The sequence below is a fragment of the Megascapheus bottae genome, chromosome 3, assembly GCF_031878675.1.
Source record: "Megascapheus bottae isolate mThoBot1 chromosome 3, mThoBot2.hap1, whole genome shotgun sequence".
NCBI lineage: Eukaryota > Metazoa > Chordata > Mammalia > Rodentia > Geomyidae > Megascapheus > Megascapheus bottae.
This window is the reverse complement of record NC_143511.1, coordinates 76304904-76323536: the sequence shown is the minus strand read 5'-3', so window position 1 is coordinate 76323536 and position 18633 is coordinate 76304904. Positions and strand designations below refer to the sequence as shown.

Sequence of the window (18633 nt, the reverse complement as noted above, 5' to 3'; positions counted from 1 at the left end):
ACAAACTTATTTCAGAGAAGGCTGCCTGGGTTTGAAGCATTGCTTACCTGGGAAATCCTTGTTTCTCTGGCCAGTTGGGTTAGCAGTTGGTCAGTTAGTAGAAAGTCTAATAAAGTAGAGAATCATAAAAAAATAATAGATATACCCTAAAATTTCATTTTTAACCTGAAATACATAAATATACATACATTTGCCAATTTTTTGGATGTAGGCCTAAGGCCATCTCTTTGAGTCTGGGTCAGCTGACTACAGTCCTATGTCACCTCTTACATAAACTATGCTCATAATGCATCAAAAATGATCTCCAGTGTTGGCTTTCATTATAGGAATGAGAGATTCAGGATGCTTGCCAAGTAATTCTTTTACAGTTTTATGATTCTTTTCTAAACTTTTATAGTTGTCACACCTGACCTCACTCACTATCAATATTTAAGTGACTTTACAAAAAAAAACCAGTAAAATCAACTTTCTTCTCATACAAGCCACTTTTCTTTGGTTGCTCATAAGTTTTTTATTTGGATTCTATTCCATTAAATTCTAAAATGATAAAAAAAAATAAAACATCTTCAGCAAACGTCAGCAAGTTAGGAAAACAAATTGACTCCCTCTAAAAGTGCAGCTCAACTAGGTGCAAATTCTTTGACTGGAGGAATCTCCTTAGTGATGTGTACATGCCAGATGCAATTTGGAGGCCTGGAAGCTTTTGAAATACATACCCATGTCTGATTCACAGAGTCATTAACTTATAGCATCTGGACTGGTTGGCCCTCTAGATATGATTTTGTCTAAAAATGATATTCAAGAAGAAACAGAAGCTCTGTGGTGAGTTGGGATCATGTCATAGGACCCTTACAGTTTATGACTTTCCCTCCATTCTTTTCTTCCTCTTGAATGTACTTCTTTAGGGCTTTCTGTAACTCTGCCTATGTTCCAGGCCATCCAAACTTACAGTTCCCTGGGCCTCATACCAGTTAGCCATGTTATGGTGCAACATGAGGATAAGGCCCAGAGAAGGCTGGGCCTTGCATCAAGTCAGGAGACTGAGCCTGCTTCTAAACAGGAATACCAACCCAATGATTTTTGTCTCCACTGATTTCCCAGAATGCCTCCAGGCCAGGGAGAGTTGGACAGGTAATGAGAGGGCAGCTTGTAGGAGCCGACTGCCAAGAGTTCCTGTGCTTTATGAGGTGCAGAATATAATTCAAAACCCATTTTGAGGACGTCTCACCCCATAAAGTCTCCTCTAGCAGGAATGGCTGGGAATTTGTTTTGACTTCCCCAGCACATGTTTTTTAAATACCTTTTCTCTTCATCTCATTTTTTTCCTTCCCCCCTCTCCCCTCCCATTCCCTGCTATTTTTCTTTTGCTCAATTCTCAGGGACTCTACCCTGGGGGTTTATGAGGGGCTATAGTCAGTAGAAGTGACATTAGAGAAAGGGATCCTGCAGTATAAGTTAATGGGCTGGCAAATAATTTTGAAAAAACTCACCTTTCCTAGATCATTCTTCTCCTGCAAAGAAATTGGTAGAGAAAATGACTTTAGGGATGTGTTTTCCACAATGATAGTTAGACTTTTGGATTCCTTTCTTATTTAGGACAAAGTAAGATGCTCAAATAGCTTTCTATATTGTATTCCCATAGTGGCTACTCCTTCATTTCTACCCTCCTCACAGCATGCTGTATTTTTTTCTCTCATCAGTCTTTCCTAATGCCATGCCAAAGTCCCAGTCTGGTTGATATTTTCTATGCTGTCCAAGGAATCATTCTCACAGGTGGTTTTCCCTCAGTTGGGATCTGCAGAAGCTTCACAATGGCTTATAGGAGTCATAGTAAACTCTTCGAGTATCCAAATCTTCAATAAAAGGGCTCAACACATCTGTATTCTTCTCTTGCCCAATGCAACCAAACTTACCTCAATACATGTTCTAGCTTCCTGGTATTGATCTTGTTAAAACATTAGTTGTTTAAAGGAAGTGCACCACTGGAAATCTCTTCTGTGTAGGTCAGTCTTTAGCATGTCTTATTTTGTCTTCTCTGTGCATATTCTAATGTGGCTAACCTTGTGTGGCTCTTAAGCACTTGAAGTATACCTAAAGTGACGGACTAAATTTTACCTAAGGTAAGTCTTGATAATAACTGGATGTAGTGAGTAGCTACACCACAGAGTTGAGACATGTCTACCATTACTGAATGGTCTTTGAGACAGTCCCATTTATAAAAAACCTTGAGTAATACAGAAAGAGAGTCGTCTAAGTGTCCTACTATCCTTTAAAATCGGTCTCTCTTTTCCTCCCTCCCTTCTTTCCTCCATCCCTCCCTCCCCCTCTCCTCTTGCTCAGGACCTGTTGAGTAGCTACCCAGAAATGTTAGAACTGACTCCTAGGACTGCGAGCATGGCCTAATAGTAGAGTGCTTGCTTAACATGCATGAAGCCCTGAGTTTGATTCCTTGATACGACATATACAGAAGAAGCTGGAAATGGTGATGTGGCTTAAGTGGTAGAGCACTAGCCTTGAGAAATCCCAAGGACAGTGCCCAGGCCCTGAGTTCAAGCCTAAAAGTGGCAAAAAAAAAAAACCCAACCAAACACCAAAAACCTGACGTTTGTGGCAATTAAGTGTGGAACCTCTAACCCCCACAAGAATCTAATTTTAAGGAAGAAGTACAAAACGATTTATTTTTAAACCTACTGGGGATTGCTAACAAAAATATTGCATCATAAGATTTAATTTGCAAAGTCTAGTGTGTTCTGTAGTTCAGAATATTTTAGATTAACTCATGAATCACACTTACCAGTAGGAATTTGAGTTCCCTGATGGGTCATCCCTCACCCATGCCTTTCCTTCCCATCTCTTTCTCCCCCACACCCACACCCCACAGGCTGATCATTTCAGCAGCTGGCCCTCAGGGAAAGGGGCCTTCTGGAGCTCTTAGTCTCAGAGAAACAAATGCAGATGGAGTTGTCTGACATGAACGCACAGGTTTGAGCTTCCACTGGTGTTTCGTGGAGGATTTATGAGTTTTTGTTGAGAACTCCCGAAAGCTCCTCCTTCCTGTGATGGCATGAGAATGGAATGTGCAAATCTCCCTGCTCTCCCCCCACCCCTTCTCCAACCCGAGCCATGGCCATTCTTCTCTTTTCTTCTTCACTTTCTTGCTGACCTCTCTTCCTTCCCCTTTATCTCCCTTAGTGTCTGCCTCCCTTTCTCTTACTGTCAACATTTTCCTCCCTGTACTGTTGGAGGTGTGTGTGTGTGTGTGTGTGTGTGTGTGTGTGTGTGTGTGTGCGTGTGCACGCACATACCCTTTCTAATGGCTGTGTTTCTCCCTTTCTGTCCATCTTTTTCAGTCTGTCTGACTCTAACTACCTCAAATTTTCTTTAGAATCTGTGAGCAGACATGTCACTCCTGTCTATCCTCACTTTCACCAGAGAAATGTCTCAAAGTTCCTTGTGAACCAGCAAAACCCATCTGCAACACTCAGTGGTGGTTGCCACAACTCCCATCCAGACATTGTAATGTGGTATTTACTGCCAATGAAAAAGCACATGTGGACTTTTGGGCAAGCTCTAGCTTCCTTTGGATTTCAGGGCCTCTGCGTGTCTGACGGGTTCCACTATTGTCAAATGTGATTGATTCCAGAGGACTGGAGTGATCTTGGCAACCTCCATGATTACTTAATCCAATGTCTTTGACCATGACCTTGAGTGTAGCTGGAAGATGGGCTTTTAAGAGCAGCTGGCAGAGAGATCGTAGCTGTGTCATTTCTGTTTGGTTGAATATTGCGTGCTTTTTTTCATGACCCTGGACCTTCCCCCTTTTTACCCACTCTGTAACTCTTGCACTATTCACTGCTAGCTCTTTTCTTTAAAGCTGCATTCCTCGGGACTTTAAAATATCTTCCAAAGAGTTTCAGAGGAAAATTTGCAAGGCTGTTAAACCCTTTTAAGAGAACATCCTTTCCAAACCTTGGGTTGTAATTGACTGTTGAAGGTATGAGCCAAGATAACATACTCCCAATATGATTTATTCTGTTGATATAGGCAAGTCAGGGCATATGGAAGGGCAAATGTTTAATGAGGTACATGGTCTGTAAAAATAGCATTTTGGTGCTGTGTGTTTATGGCTCATGCTTGTAATCCTAGCTACTCTAGAGGCTGAGATTTGAAGATTGCAATTTGAAGACAGCCTAGGTAGGAAAGTCTCTGAGATACTTATCTCCAATTAACCACTGAAAATCTGGAAATGGGACTGTGACTCAAGTGGCAAAGCATTAGCCCTGAATATAAAAGCACAAGGCCAGGCCTTGTCACCAAATTGGTAAACTGGGTGTTGGTGGCTCATGTCTATAATCCCAGCTACTCAGATGGCTCAGATCTAAAGATCAGAGTTCCAAGCCAGCCTGGGATAAAGAAGTCCATGAAACTTGTATCTCCAATTAGCTACCAAGAAAAGCCTAAGGTGGAGATGTAGCTCAAGCGGTAGAGTGCCAGCCTTGAATGAAAAGCCCAAAGGAAGTACCCAGTCCCAAACTCTAATACCAGTACATGCACAGAAAAATAACTGTTAGTATTAAATGAAGCAAAATAAAGAGAAGTATAAGACAAAGGAAGGGGAAGAAAAGGAAAAGGAGAACAAGAAAATGAGAAAACACTCAGCAACCTTAAGTGCCATTTGCAAGATGGACTTAAATTTTCTCCTGCCAGGCTTAGAAAGACAGATGGCACATTTCTCCTCATATTTGGAATCTATTTCTAAAAGGAAACAAAATCATCAAGATAAAAGGGGGATTGCATTTCTGAGACCAGTAAGAGAGAGTAGAGGACAAAGGAGGATGACGGAATATGAATAGAGTAGATCTACATTGATCCATGTAGGAGATTGTCATAATGAAACCCATTATTCTGTATGATAAAATTGTAGAATTGGAAGTATCTCTTGTAATCGTTGAATTTCTTCCTTTGTTCTCTCTACTTCAACCTTCAACCTATAATCAAGACTTATCAATTATATATCTTTGGAATCCATCGTCCTTCCTCCCTCCCCATTTCTGCCTTGGCACCGGCTATTGTCATCTCTAACCTGTAATTCAATAGTTTCTTAATTGGTCTCTCTGACTCTCTTACTTCCCATCTAATACAACCAACCCTTCCCATAAGCAGCCAGAATCCATGTTCAAATCGCAGCGCTGATGAACCTCTGCCTGACTTACTGGTATCTTCTCATTGTCCTTGTAATGAAATGTTCAAGTCTCTCATAAAGGCCTAGGAGGTATCCAAACTTAGTTGTACATTACAATTCTTGGGAAGCCTGTAAAAAAGAATACCAAGATTCAGGAAATCCACCCTCTGCTAATGAAATCAGTATGAGTCTAGCAGTATGAATCAGTTTGGCAATTCCTCATAAAAGTAAGCATGCTCTTACCGTAAGGTTCACCCATGGAACCTAATGGCATTTATGCAAATGAACCAAGAAAGTATGTCCACACAGAAACCTGCCCATGACCATGGACAGCAATCTTATTTGGACTTGCCAAAACCTACAAGGAAACAAGTTGTCTGCAAATAGGAGAATGGTTAAGTGATTATTATACATCAAAAGAGCAGAATATTTTCAGTAATGAAAACAGAAAGACACAGAGCAACCTTCAAAGCATATTGGTAAGGGAGGGGGCAAAAAAAGGCCAACCAGAAAAGGCCATAGTTCATGTGGCAGAGCACTTGTTTAAACAAGAAAGTGGAGGGGTAGCATGAGGCACCTAACCCAAGTCCCAGTATTTATATGTGTGCGTGTGTGTGCGCGCGCGCATGTGTGCGTGCATATATATATATATATATATATACACACATATATGACAAATGAGCCCGATGTAAATTATGAACTTTAGTTACTCAAAATGCATTGGTATTGGTTCATCAGTTGTAACAAGATGTGAATAATACACGTGTTGATTGTGGCTGGAGAGGTAGAGTAAGGGACTCTGTATTTTACCATCCATTTTTCTGGATACCTGAAACTACTTTACGACATTTAAAGTCTGTAACAACAAATACTAGTTGGGATCTGAGCCAGTTAAAAACAGAATAACAAGAGAGTCAGGCCCAAACACTGTTCTGTTTATTTTTGATCACAAGCAATATAGGTGATACAGAGGTACAGTTGGGATGGATAGTTGCTGCCATTCCAGAACTTGGCTGGCTCCACTTGCAACCTGTGTTGTTGGAGGCACCCCAGAGACCTTCTCTGGTCATTGGATCTTAATCCCCATTTGCTATGTCCTTGCCTCCCCCTAGTCTTTCCTCCCTCCTCACTCAAGTAACCACATTACCTGTAGGTGTTGATTTGTACATATTTATTATGTGGTGTCCTTGTAGGTCAAGCTATTTACTTGATTCATAAGGCCTACTCAGTACATATTGGCAAGAATGAATGAATGAATCAATGAGTAGATCTTAAAAGCTTAATATGCTAGTTCTTCCTGCCCCATAGTAGCAAGTCAGATTCAGCCAGGAAAGAGTGTGGGGTATGCCTGGAGTTAGGAAATAGAGGTGACTGGTACTCCATTTCTAGTCTCTCAAGGGGGTTGTGAAACTTAAATGCTTTCCTTCATGTGCCTTGGAACATTCCTTTGGTTTGCCTCGCAGCTCCACGTGGTGGCCTGTGTCCTGCTTGCTAGTGTAGAAAAGGGTGAGTTAAATTTGTCTCTGTCACATTTTATCTTCTTTCTCTGTAATAAAGTTAGTGATTGCTTGGTCAAATTGGAGTCTAATGCAATTAGATTTGTGTGTTCCCCTCTACTTCAACTGTCTTGGGAGTGACTTCTGCTACTGTTGGAAACAGCTTTGTAGTCGATGAGAAGGCTTAAAGAGAGGGGGAAAACACCCTAAAGTCCTCTTCCCCCACTGACAGTCTCCTTTGCTGCTGCTTTCATATAGGAAATTAAATTGCTTTTAGATTGTGAACCAAGGGAAGAGTGATGTAGAAATAGGAGATTCACATGTGCTTTTTGAAGCAGGAAAAATTGCAAAAGATTCCTTTCATCCTTCTCTGGGAGGGAAACAGAACAGGCATGCCATCAGAGTGGCACAATAGGATAAGGTTATACATTTATGGAGTGTGTGTGTGTGTGTGTGTGTGTGTGTGTGTGTGTGTGTGATTATTTGGCTTGAGCTCTAATTCCTGGCATCATGGCTACACTTGTTTCTTTGTACATACTCCTATTTTATGGTGAATAAAGGTCACTAACATCAGATGCATGAAGAATAACCCTAGATATTTAGATAACTGTGACCAAATTCTGGCCTATTGTACACTACCTGAACCAGTTCACAACCCAGGACAGCAGGGTAGCTTATGAGCTTTGTTACAGGTTATAGAGAGCAAGGTAAGCAGCTATGTTTTGGGGCCCCATGTGATTTGAGAAGAATTAGGAAGCAAGAATACTCAGCTGGGCACTGGTGGCTCAAACTTATAATCCTAACTACTCAGGAGGCTGAGGTCTGAGGATCATGGTCCAAACTTAAGTATGGCAGGAATGTCTACAAGACACTCAGCTTCAATTAACTACCAGAAAACTGGAAGTAGTGGTGTGGCTCAAAGTGGTAGAGCAGTAGCCTAAAGTGGAAATTGCTCAGGGACAACACCCAGGTCCTGAGTTCAAGCCCCAAAACCAACAAGAAAAAGAAAAAAGAATGCCCAGGATAAACACAGAGCTGCACACCATTGCCAGCCTAGCAGTCCAGGGCTGTGATGGGAGAGTTTCGATTTTGGATCACAGGTGTACCTTCAACTCTGGCCTAATGCACATGCCCTAAATCAGTTGAGAACCAGTACCCTAGATAAGCACTCCCTCCTCCCCTCATTCTAGGTTGTTGGGTTTCAAACATGTGAATTCAGCTTTGTTTATCTAGCCAAAATGAATTGATGGAAGATATTTGAGAATTTTGTTGTAAAAGCCAGTGGCTCACACCTGTAATCCTAGGTACTCAGGAGGCTGAGATCTGAGGATCACAGTTCAAAGCCAGCCCAGGCACTTATCTCCAATTAACCACCAGAAAACAGAAAGTGGTGCTTTGGTTCAAAGGGTAGAGCTGTAGCCTTGAGCTGAAGAGCTCAAGGACAATGCCCAGACCTGGAGTCCAAGCCCCATGACCGACAAAAAAAACCCAAACCAAACCAAAACAACAACAACAAAACACCTTGAGGTAAGCAGAACTTCACTGTCTTGGGGAAAAGGATGTGGGAATGGAGAACTGGAAGTCCTCTCTGGCAGACTGCTCCCCCTCCCTAAAGGGGTTCTGGTACTCTCTGGAGCACTGTTTGATATCATTGGGCCCATGATCTTTGCTGCTCCAGATTTTGCAGCAGAAGAAAGGGGAGGATAATAGAGGTACAATAGTATGTGCATCATTTTCTCAGAAAAGCCTTCTTTGACACCTTTCTCAGGTTAGAACTCACTTCTCCAGTTTGTATATAAACTTGTGTTACTGGTTAATACTTTTAAATTATATATTTATATATACTTAATGTTTATTTTTCTACCTCTCCGCTGAAAGCTTAGTGAAGGCGAGGGTTCCATTTATTATGTGAAGAGAAAGATATTTGTACATCAAGGAAATAAATATCATGTAGTACAATTCTCAATGTGGTGGTTCAGTTTAGTGAGAATTTATTGAGCACTTTTTCTGTAAGTCCTCTACTAGAGACTAGGGATATATCACTGAATGGACATAAATTGCAGTCCTGGATTTTCTCATTTCCTGCGACAGGAGAACATTCCAGTTCTCCATTTTATTCAAATCAACAAGGTGTAGATTATGAGGTTCAGAGAGGACAAACAATTAGTACAGGGTCACACAGCATGTCCGTGATAGCCTGAGCTTCATTGCTCCTCTACCAGTGTTCTGCTTTTCCTATTAACTAATTGAATTAGTATAAAAGTAGTTTATTACATATAGCCAAAAGTTTCTTCCAGTGGAGAAAAGTTATGACTGTGCAAAGAAAAGGTATGTGGTAGCAGAGGAAGAAAAGAGGATGCTGTGGTTTGAGAGGATTTCCCTGTCCACAGTAGCTCAGTGGCACCAAGATGGCTTATAAACCATGAGTTGTCTTATTTCCACACTGTACTATCACACAGGAGACTTCCTTATGTAAACGTCAGAGCCACTTTCCATTTTCTCTACCTCTTCCCTCCCTTCTTCATCCTGCTTTCCCATCTTTCTTAGTGCTGTCTCCCAGAGACATAGTCTGAAGGTAACTCGTGGTCCTGGCTAGTCTCAATAATGTGCCCTTTACAGTAGTTGGCCCAGTTGCAATCCAGAGGAATTGATCAGTGTTATGTAGCTGAGAAACTCACTGGGATTTTCCAGATCAGGGTTTAGATTAGGGTTGCACATTATATTTTTGCTTACTTGTTCATCTTATATCCTGCATAATTTCTTGGAGGTTATCTGCAACTCTGCTTAATTTCTTGGAGGCTATGTCTTACAGCTGCCCGTTAACTGGCAAGGGCTGCTCATGCCCAGTGTTCTTTCTCCAGGCTGGTGGTGGCAGAGAATCCTACTCTAGACACAGTTGTCTTGGGCTGCAGGCAGTTTCTATGATTGTACGACTAGCTTTATTATTTTTTCTCTCATCTAAGAGCATGAGATGTCTGCTTTCACTATTTTCCTCTTCCCCTCCTGATCTTTGTCAAAGAGTGACAGCTTCTCTAATTAGATAGTTGAGAAGGTAACCTTAGCAACTTAAAGCTGGCACAGGAGAAAGAGACAGGTGCCCCATTTGCTCCAACACTGAATATAACTCTGAGCCAGGCACCAATGCCCTCCCTTTATCCATTTTCAACCTTCAGCAACCCCCAGCTGGAGCTGCTGTAAAACTGTCTAGGCCTTCTGTGTTGCCACAGGGAATTCAGATACAGTGTCATCTATTTTTCATCAGGGATCAGAACTCTTGAGGCAAAGCATTCCCAAGACTTGTCTTTGCCTGTTCTTCCATTGCTATTTAACTTCCGTCCCTCTTTACCACATCTGCCAATCTCAGTTTCTGTCTGGATTTCTGTCTCTATCTGTTAACACTGTCTTTCTCGTTCCCCCTCTCTAGCTCCTATTTTTTTTTCTTTTCTAGGGTAGAAAGCGGTCTAGAGATTTAGGCATATGTGGTTGATCTGAACAGTCCACAACCAACCATGATGTTAGTCTTGATCAAACAGTTGTCACTATAGACTGTTCTCCTAACTCCTATCCCCTACCGTCTCAGCTTCTGCCCAATAGATTCCTTTCAGTCTCAAAACATTTTTTGATCTAGTCTTACTCATCTCTGTCCCCTCACCTATTCACACAGGGCTCTTTGTTTCTTCCAATTCAATTGTCATTCACCCCACTATTGTGAAGCACTTTTTTTGAAGGTATTTTATTCCTTACACTGTATGATTTTTCGGATCTCAGTTATGCTTCACAATAGTTGAAGGAAATCACATACTCCCTTATGCCTTTTTCACAGTTAGCATATTAATAGGCACAAACATATTTGAAGATAAAAGGAATGTTATGGTCTATTTCATGAACTGAACCTCCAGAAAGCTTCAGATAGTCTAAGAATTTATTCCAGATAGTCTGGAATTTATTTTAATGAGTCCTGAGACTGGACTAGGGGGAGGCAAGGAGGACTTGAGGTATTTCTTATGGGTATTCATCCTCCCATTCCTCTGTTCTCTTGATGTCCCCAAATCCTCATTCATTCATTTATCCACCAGACCGTCTTATCACTGTTCAGTCCATCACCATTCACCCATCTTCTCTTCCCCTCTCTCATCCATCATCCATCCTCCTGTCCATTCTTTTCTTAAGAATTGAAGTGGAAATTGGAAGAATGATGAGTGTTCAGCTATAAACCCCAAGATACAGTCTGGCAAATGGAGTGAAATAAATGCTCTGGATGTTCTGAGAAGGTAAAAGCCGAGAACTCCAAATCTTGTGAGGGTCTTTAGAAATAACTTATATTCAATACTCAGTGCCTAATATGGAGGCCAAGAAGAAATGATCTGCTCAGAATTATTCATCATACATTGCTTACATCTACTTCTTATAGATGAGAAACCAAGGCTCAGAGGTAGGAAGGTAGGAAACGACATTAACAGAGACCTTGTGACTCAGTGAGGTTCAGATGGCTTAATACTGTATGACAAAGGATCAGGGAATTATTCAGATAAAGATGGCTTTGGGTTGTAATTTTGTTTTCTGCTATTTGTGTATCCAACCACCCATCTCTGTCCCTAGATTTCCCAGCCTTGCAATCCAGCCTAATCTTGTGGCTAAAACTCTCCATGGACTTTCCAAGGTCCACCATTTTCACCCAGCCCAGCTTTGCAAAGCAAGTCCACTCTCAGTGCACAGGTTTCAGCTGCTCTCTCTGGATATTCCCAGGCAGCTCTGTAGCTAGCCGCAGATGCCAGATCCCAGGCGCCAAGGAGACCAGTTCTTGGCCGCCACTGAGAGATAAGTGGAGACATAAATGGTGATTTTCTGGCCTGTGAGCCCCTGTTTGTGGATTTCATCTTTTAATGGAAGTGCAGTAAATAAAAGCCATTTTCACAACATGACAAGCAACAGGTCAGCCTCTGGAATTGATAGAAGAGAGCTGAGCGTAACAAATCTCCCCAAATTACACCCAGCTCCACATGTACCATCTCCCAGACTGTGTCTCCCAATTATTGTAGAAGGCAATTATGTCTGAGCTGGAGGTTTTTTTTTTTTTTTTCAGAATAAGGTATGTGGATGAGGGTATTCCTCCATTGCTTCTTATGAAATATAATTTTCTTCCTTCCTTTTTTATTTCATGTGTGAATTCAGATTGAATTTTACTCTTCTTCCTCTTCCACATTTCTTTCTTATTCTTCAAGATTCAATCAAATAATCCATGCATGTATCACCCACCCACACTCACCAACACTCCTGTCCCTAGTGTGGTTTTCCTTGTAATCCTCATTTTAAAATTGGACATTAAATGCCCATACAGTGAAACACACAGCTATGAAATGCTCGTTTGGTGAGTCTTGACAAATGTGTATGTGCATGGAGAATGTGTCCATCTCTTCAAGATCTACCCCTGAAACCTTCTAGTCAGTTCTCTGCCAAGTTGCATTCGCTACTATGTATAACAATGAATTGATTTTGTGTATTATTGACCTATGTATAAGTGTGTGTACATTTGTGTGTATAAGTGCATATATATAGTAGCATGAACATATTATAGCTGACTTTGCAAATATAATGTGTTGCTTCTTCTTTATGACCTATAGGCAAACACTACATATATTTTTTTTTTACATTTTTAAATGGTTGGAAAGAAGATGGAAAGAAGCCATTTTGTGATACATAACATTATATGAAATTCTAACTTGAGTGTTTATAAATAGATTTATTGGAAGTCAGCCATGCACATTTGTTTACAGCTTGTCTGTGGCTGCTTTCGCACCATATTGGCAGTCTTGAGTAGTTGTGACAGAGATTGTCTGGCCCCCAACGCCTAACATATTTTCTCTCTGGCCCTTTTCAGAGTAGACAGCATTTGTGTCTGACATCTTTGCTCACTGTCACACTCGAGATTCATCTGTTGGTTTTGTGTGTCGATGGTTCACAGGCAGCCATTTGTAATCCCTTCCTCCAGCTGTTGCATCATCTTCCTGTGGGCTCATAGGAACCTTCCCCACGGAAGCATCTGTGCCTGTGGCATACATTTCTGATCAATCTTCGTCCGTTTTCCTGCTGGGCTGGGCTTGGGCTCAGCATTTGTCTTAACTCAGTGCTTCTGAAAATCACTACTAAGCCACTTGAGGGGAAATGCAGACAGTCTGATGCCATTCCCATTCTGGAAGTATTACAGTGCAGAGCAAATATGTAGGGAATGTTCATAACAGACAAACCTGGACTCAAGACCGTGTGTCCTCTTACCACCTTTGTGTACTTGGGACAAATTGCTTAGCCCTCTGAGACTCGATGTCCTGCTAGATATACCTGCTTTCCTTGCCCCTTGTTCCTCACATAGCAAAGATAGAAATTTTCCTACCTCTTGTCCAAACACCACTCTTAGATACTTCCTTTTCACCTCTTCATTACTTTAAAATATTTTATGGAGTTATATGGTACACAGCAGAAACACACAATTTTAAAGAGTGTGTACAACCCCGTGGGTTTTAGTATAATCATAGACTTGTGCAACTGTCATCACCATCTCATTCCAGTGCATTTCATCACTTCAGAAGAAATCCTGTAACTGTTAGCAGTCTTTTTTTTTTTTGCCTTTCCTGTAACCATTAATTTACTTTGGGTTTCTATGGATTTGCCTTGTGTGGGTATTTCAACCAATGCAATCATGTGATAGATGCACAGGCTTCTTATGATCTGCTTCTATCACTTAGAAATATTTTCACAGCAAGGCCTCAGTGGCTCACACTTATAACATTAGCTACGCAGAAGGCTAAGATCTCAGGATCATGGTTTGAAGCAAGCTGAAGTAGAAAGATCCATGAGACTTTTATCTTCAACTAACCACCAAAAAGCTATGGCTCAAGTGGTACATTGCAAGCCTTAAATGGAAAAGCTAAGGGACAGTGTGCTGAGTTCAAGCCCCAATACCAACACACATATGCAGAAAGTAGATTCACAGTTTACCCATGCTGTAGCATGTATCAGCATGCTTTTCTCTTATATTGTTGAATAGTTTTGATTCTATAGATATGCCACATTTTATTGATTCATGGATAGGATGGACAGTGCATTGCTTCCATGCACTTTTTAGTTTCTTTGAATAACTTTATGAACACTTTGAACAAGATTTGCAACTATATTTTCTTTTTTTTGGAGGGGGAAGGAGTATGTAATGTAGATGTACGTTTCTTAATGTTATAGCAAATCTGTTTACCATTTTGATCGAGTGCCAGATGGTTTTTCCAAATGATTTATTGCATTTTAAATTCCTCTCGGTAGAGCATGAGAGTTCTAGTCTATCTCACATTGAATCTTGTTTAGCCTTTTTCTTAGTATTATGAAGTAGTATATCATTTGTCTTCCTTGTTGTTGTTGTTGGTTGGGATTGAATGCAGGGTCTTGTGACTGATACATAGACTCTACCCTTGAGCTACAATACCCAGACCTTCCTACTTGGTCATTCTCACCATTAAGGTCCTCTCTCTCAAAGAAGGCATCCTCATTACAATAGTTCTACCCCCAACTAGAGCAGATCTCGCTGTTTCTCTGTGGCATCGTGTGACTCTTTCTCCAGAGTAGTTATCATTATTTCTTGTGTTTTATATCTATTTTTATGATGTTAAATCTCTAAGTGACCCTCAAGGAGATAACAGCCTTTTTATTGTACTTTCAAGTTCCATCCAGTAAAAACAAAAATGGATCCCTTTGTCTTTTCCAGAGCCTGCCATCTGTCTCCTGTCTACTCTCATTCTTTTGTTTCTTGCTTTCTTAATATCTTCTGTATTAACTTATCAACTTTGTTTCTGCTCTTCAGCCTTGCCCTTTTTGCCAATTTTTCAAGCGACTGTCAGATTGATCTTTTGTAAGGTAACTTTTTCTTCTTCAATCACACCACTCCTCCCCTGTTCACCCAGCAAACACCTGTGGCTACTTATTATTATATTCTAAATAAGGTACATACATTTGATTTATTTCAGTGAAAAGTCCCCCAAGGTGATAGTATTATAATCTAGCTCTTAATAAAATATAGAGAGGAGAAAACAAATAAGGAACTATCATTCTATTCAATGTTATTTTTGATTCTGCTTCTTTAAGTTATTTGGCATACATGCTACTATTCCTAATGAACTAGAGGCTCTGTCAGACAAGGAACTATCATAGCATTCTGAATACCCTACTACGACTCACACATGCCTGATTTGCAACTACTGTCAGTAAATGTTTGTTCACTCAAATTAAATTTTATTATTCCTCCCTTGAGAAACATTTACGTGCTAACAGAGGCCTTCAAAACCTTAACTGGAAGGATTAATGGTAAAATTCAAGCATTTAAGGCTGGTTATTTGGAGAGAGATTTCTGAAGCTAGCCAGTCACCATCGTACCATCCTTCTGTCAGGGCTACCTTCTCACAGGAACCTGGGCAGGTTTCTCACTGCAGCAGTGAGAATTCGTTTAGTGAACCTTGTCTTTTCCTCCGAATAGCACCATGCCTCTCACTCTCTGGGTCCAAAACCTCATTCTAGATCCCAGTGATTAGGTGCCACAGTTTAACTTTTTGGTCCTGATCACAGCATTTTGACCCATATACATATTTATATTCCTCCTCCCTAAGGAAAGGAACGAATGGCTACAAGAAAATTTGAGGTTAAAATACATGACAGCATTGGCAGAGTTTCTCACATGCTCCACAACAGTGAGGGACAGGGCAGAAACTGGCATCCCTGAATATGACAAATGCACAATCTAGTTGCTTCTCAACTTTCTCCGAGGGGAGCATTCCTTACAGACTATGAGATAGAGCAGACGCATTACTTTAGAGAAGAAGAAAAGGTCTTCGTCCTCGATACTCATAACACATCAGGAGAAAGATGGTGATGCTCTCATATCACAGTCCAAGACTTAATGAGGAAAAAATGACATGGCTGAAACCACAGGGCAGTAAGTTCAAAGTTAAGAGCTAGCTTCCTAGCAGTGACCACTATAATACATTCCCCCAGGCTTGTGTCATAATGTTCTAGACACCCCTGCTATGGAGTAGAAATGGACTTTAGTAATATGAATATCCAAAAACCTAGACCTTGAAGATGGTGGGAGCAACTCTGATCTGGGTGCCAGAATACTTGGATCTATTTTCAAAATGTCTTATATGATCATGGATAGATCATGCTTGTCTTTCCCCTCTTTCTGAGAAATGGACTTGAACCCATTTGCCAACCTCCCCTTTCTGCTCTTTTATGTGAAAACAGTTTCAATGATATATATATACATATATATATATACACATATATACATATGTATAACATACATTCCAAACTATATGTCTTTGAATTTGGGTCTTTCTCTGTTATGTGAATATTTATAATACTTATTATATATAAATATATATTTGATAATACATACATGAATATATAATATCTGTTCTATAGATTATATAATATATAACATATATCTGATACACTGTATATTTATGTTATCTGAATATATATAATATATATTCTAAATTATATGTTTTTGAATTGTGGTCTTGCCCTGTTTTCTAGGCTTGGCTTGAACTTCTGGCTTAAGCCACCTTCCTGCTTCATCCTTCTAAGTAACTGGTACTACAGGAGGAAACTATCATACCCCCCAAGTATAAAGCCATCCTTTTTGTAAAAATATAGACACAGTAACATCACATGGAGTGAAAAGTGTCAGTATTCTGTGAACATTGCCTATTTTATTTCACAGAGATTAAATGTTTGGTTGATACCCTTTCCAGTTATTTATATCCATATGTATGTTTGTCTATCTTTAGTGCTACATGCAGGATCATGGCTCTATTATTCTAAAACTTGGGTGAGTATATTTTTTTTATTGTAAAATGATTGGAGCCAGGCGAGATGGCTCACACTTGGAATCCTAGCTACTCAGGAGGCTGAGATCTGAGGATTGCAGTTCAGAGCCAGCCTGGGCACTGAAGAATGGGAGACTCATCTCACAGGAAAAGGGGAAGAGGGGCTGTGGCTCAAGGGGTAGGATGGAAGCTATGAGCTGAAGAGCTCAGGGACAATGCCCAGTCTTGGGTAGGAGAATAACCTTGGACTAAAGAGTTCAGGGACAGCACCCAGGCCCAGAGTTCAAGCTCCATGATCCCCTCCCCCCCAATAAATGACTGGAAATTTGGATCTACTTTATTGTTTTGATGACTTTATTCTGTTGTATTGATTATAATAATTTGTGTGCTATTGATATATGCCTACTGATTGACATTTATGTTGTTTCTAGATTTTTCTGGTCCAAGGCATGCTTCAATGAAATTTCCTGTGTGTGTGTGTGTGTGTGTGTGTGTGTGTGTGTGTGTGTGTATCTTTCTGCTGTTTGTATTTCTATAGGTTAGATAATCAGAGGTAATATTGCTAGATGAAACATTAGGTAAAAGAACTTGGGCATTTTCAATTTGTATAGATACTTGGCATTCTAAAAACACTACACCAAGTTATACGCACAGAGAATCAGGTGGAATTTTAGATGAGGTGTCAACGAGACGGGGACTTTTGTGGATCTAGGGCTGTCCAGTGACCTTCAAACCATCCTCTGCAAAGCTATTAGTGATTCTGTTTACAGGTGAGGCAGATCCTGCCCCAAGTGCCTTATGGGCCTGGTTCCTGATGTTCAGTGCTTACATGGCTTCCTAAACAAGGTTTCAGAAAAGGCTTTTCCAGAAGAGGAAGATGGTTTGATTAACCTCCTGCTCAGTTCAGAGCCCTGGGCTTCCTGAAAAGTTCCATGGTGGGTTGTCAAGGGCTAGCAAACAGCTAACTAATAGAGCCTGTGGCATCTACCTTTGCTTGGCTATCAGCCAAGTCCCTAGGACTTCAAAAGACCCCCTACCTCCCTCACTCATTCCTAGAAGAGGTCTGCCACTGAACTCTGTAAATAATGCATTGTACTTATCTTCTCAATCACCTGATGAATAGCTGCATTTTGCCTGCCTCTGCCAGCTTTCCCTCTTTATATGGCTGTGTCTCCAAGACTTGAGCACTGGCAGGAAGAAGTGGTTGGTTTCTGCAAGATTAGATGCCCAGCTATCCATTTGTTTTTTATTTTATTTTATTTTCAACAAAGCTCAGATGTTTTTGCCTCTTAAACTTCAGTCAGGACATGGAGGGAAAAATCCAGAATGGCCATCACTTATTGAGATTCTACTCTCAGTTGGAGGCAAAACAGCACCATACAGATGTGACTTCATTAATTCTTCCCAAGGAGACACAGTAGCCTTTCATTTGCAAATGTAAAAACCAATCCCAGAGAAGTGTTCTAACTTGGTTCTGGTTAGAATCAAGATACAGTGCTGGTTACCAAAAGATGGAGGGTATGGATTTAGGAGAAACAGAAAGTCACTCCAGTCTTTTTCATTATTATAAACAGGAAAGAGTACTATGTGTATATGTTTTTATTTTGTGAAGTTACTTTAAGACAATTCAAATCAGGGGGAAGGGTGGCATTGGAAGGGAGGAAAGACAATGATGAAAGGGGGTGAGAGATCAAGATACATTACACTCATAAACTGATGTGTTGAAATTGTAACCCCTTTGTACAACTAAAGATAATAAAAATAATTTTAAAAGCAAAAAAAAAAGATACAGTGCTTGACATCATACCTAGCCAAAGATTTATTCTCCAATGTGCTCAGCTGCTGTAAAGAATTTCTCCTATGTATCTATCCCCTATCCTTAGTCATGTCACTAAGCAAAGCTTTCTTTCTTTGTGTTTTTGAGGATGCAAGGCAGTGGATCATTCATAACTATTGTCCATCAACCCAGGGGATTGTCTGCTTTGTTTAGAAACCATCCCTGATAATTCCCCATTTTAAGTTTGCTACTTCCTCATTAGACAATGCAAAATGACTTACCTATCAGTGACATTTTCTGGATAAATATAGACCT

At 40.5% G+C, this 18633-nt stretch overlaps 1 protein-coding gene across 8 annotated transcripts in view; it reads left to right on the top strand.

The window, feature by feature from the left end:
- Astn2 (astrotactin 2) overlaps window positions 1–18633 on the top strand; it is an 854736-nt gene that overhangs the window by 18243 nt on the left and 817860 nt on the right. The window contains exon 1 of one of the 8 annotated variants that reach the window (XM_090330514.1): window positions 6658–6688. The exons of the other annotated variants lie outside the window; for them this stretch is intronic. The gene's annotated coding sequence lies outside the window, so the exon portion shown is untranslated. Of the gene's footprint in view, window positions 1–6657; window positions 6689–18633 lie in introns of those variants that run through there. 8 annotated transcript variants of the gene reach the window in all.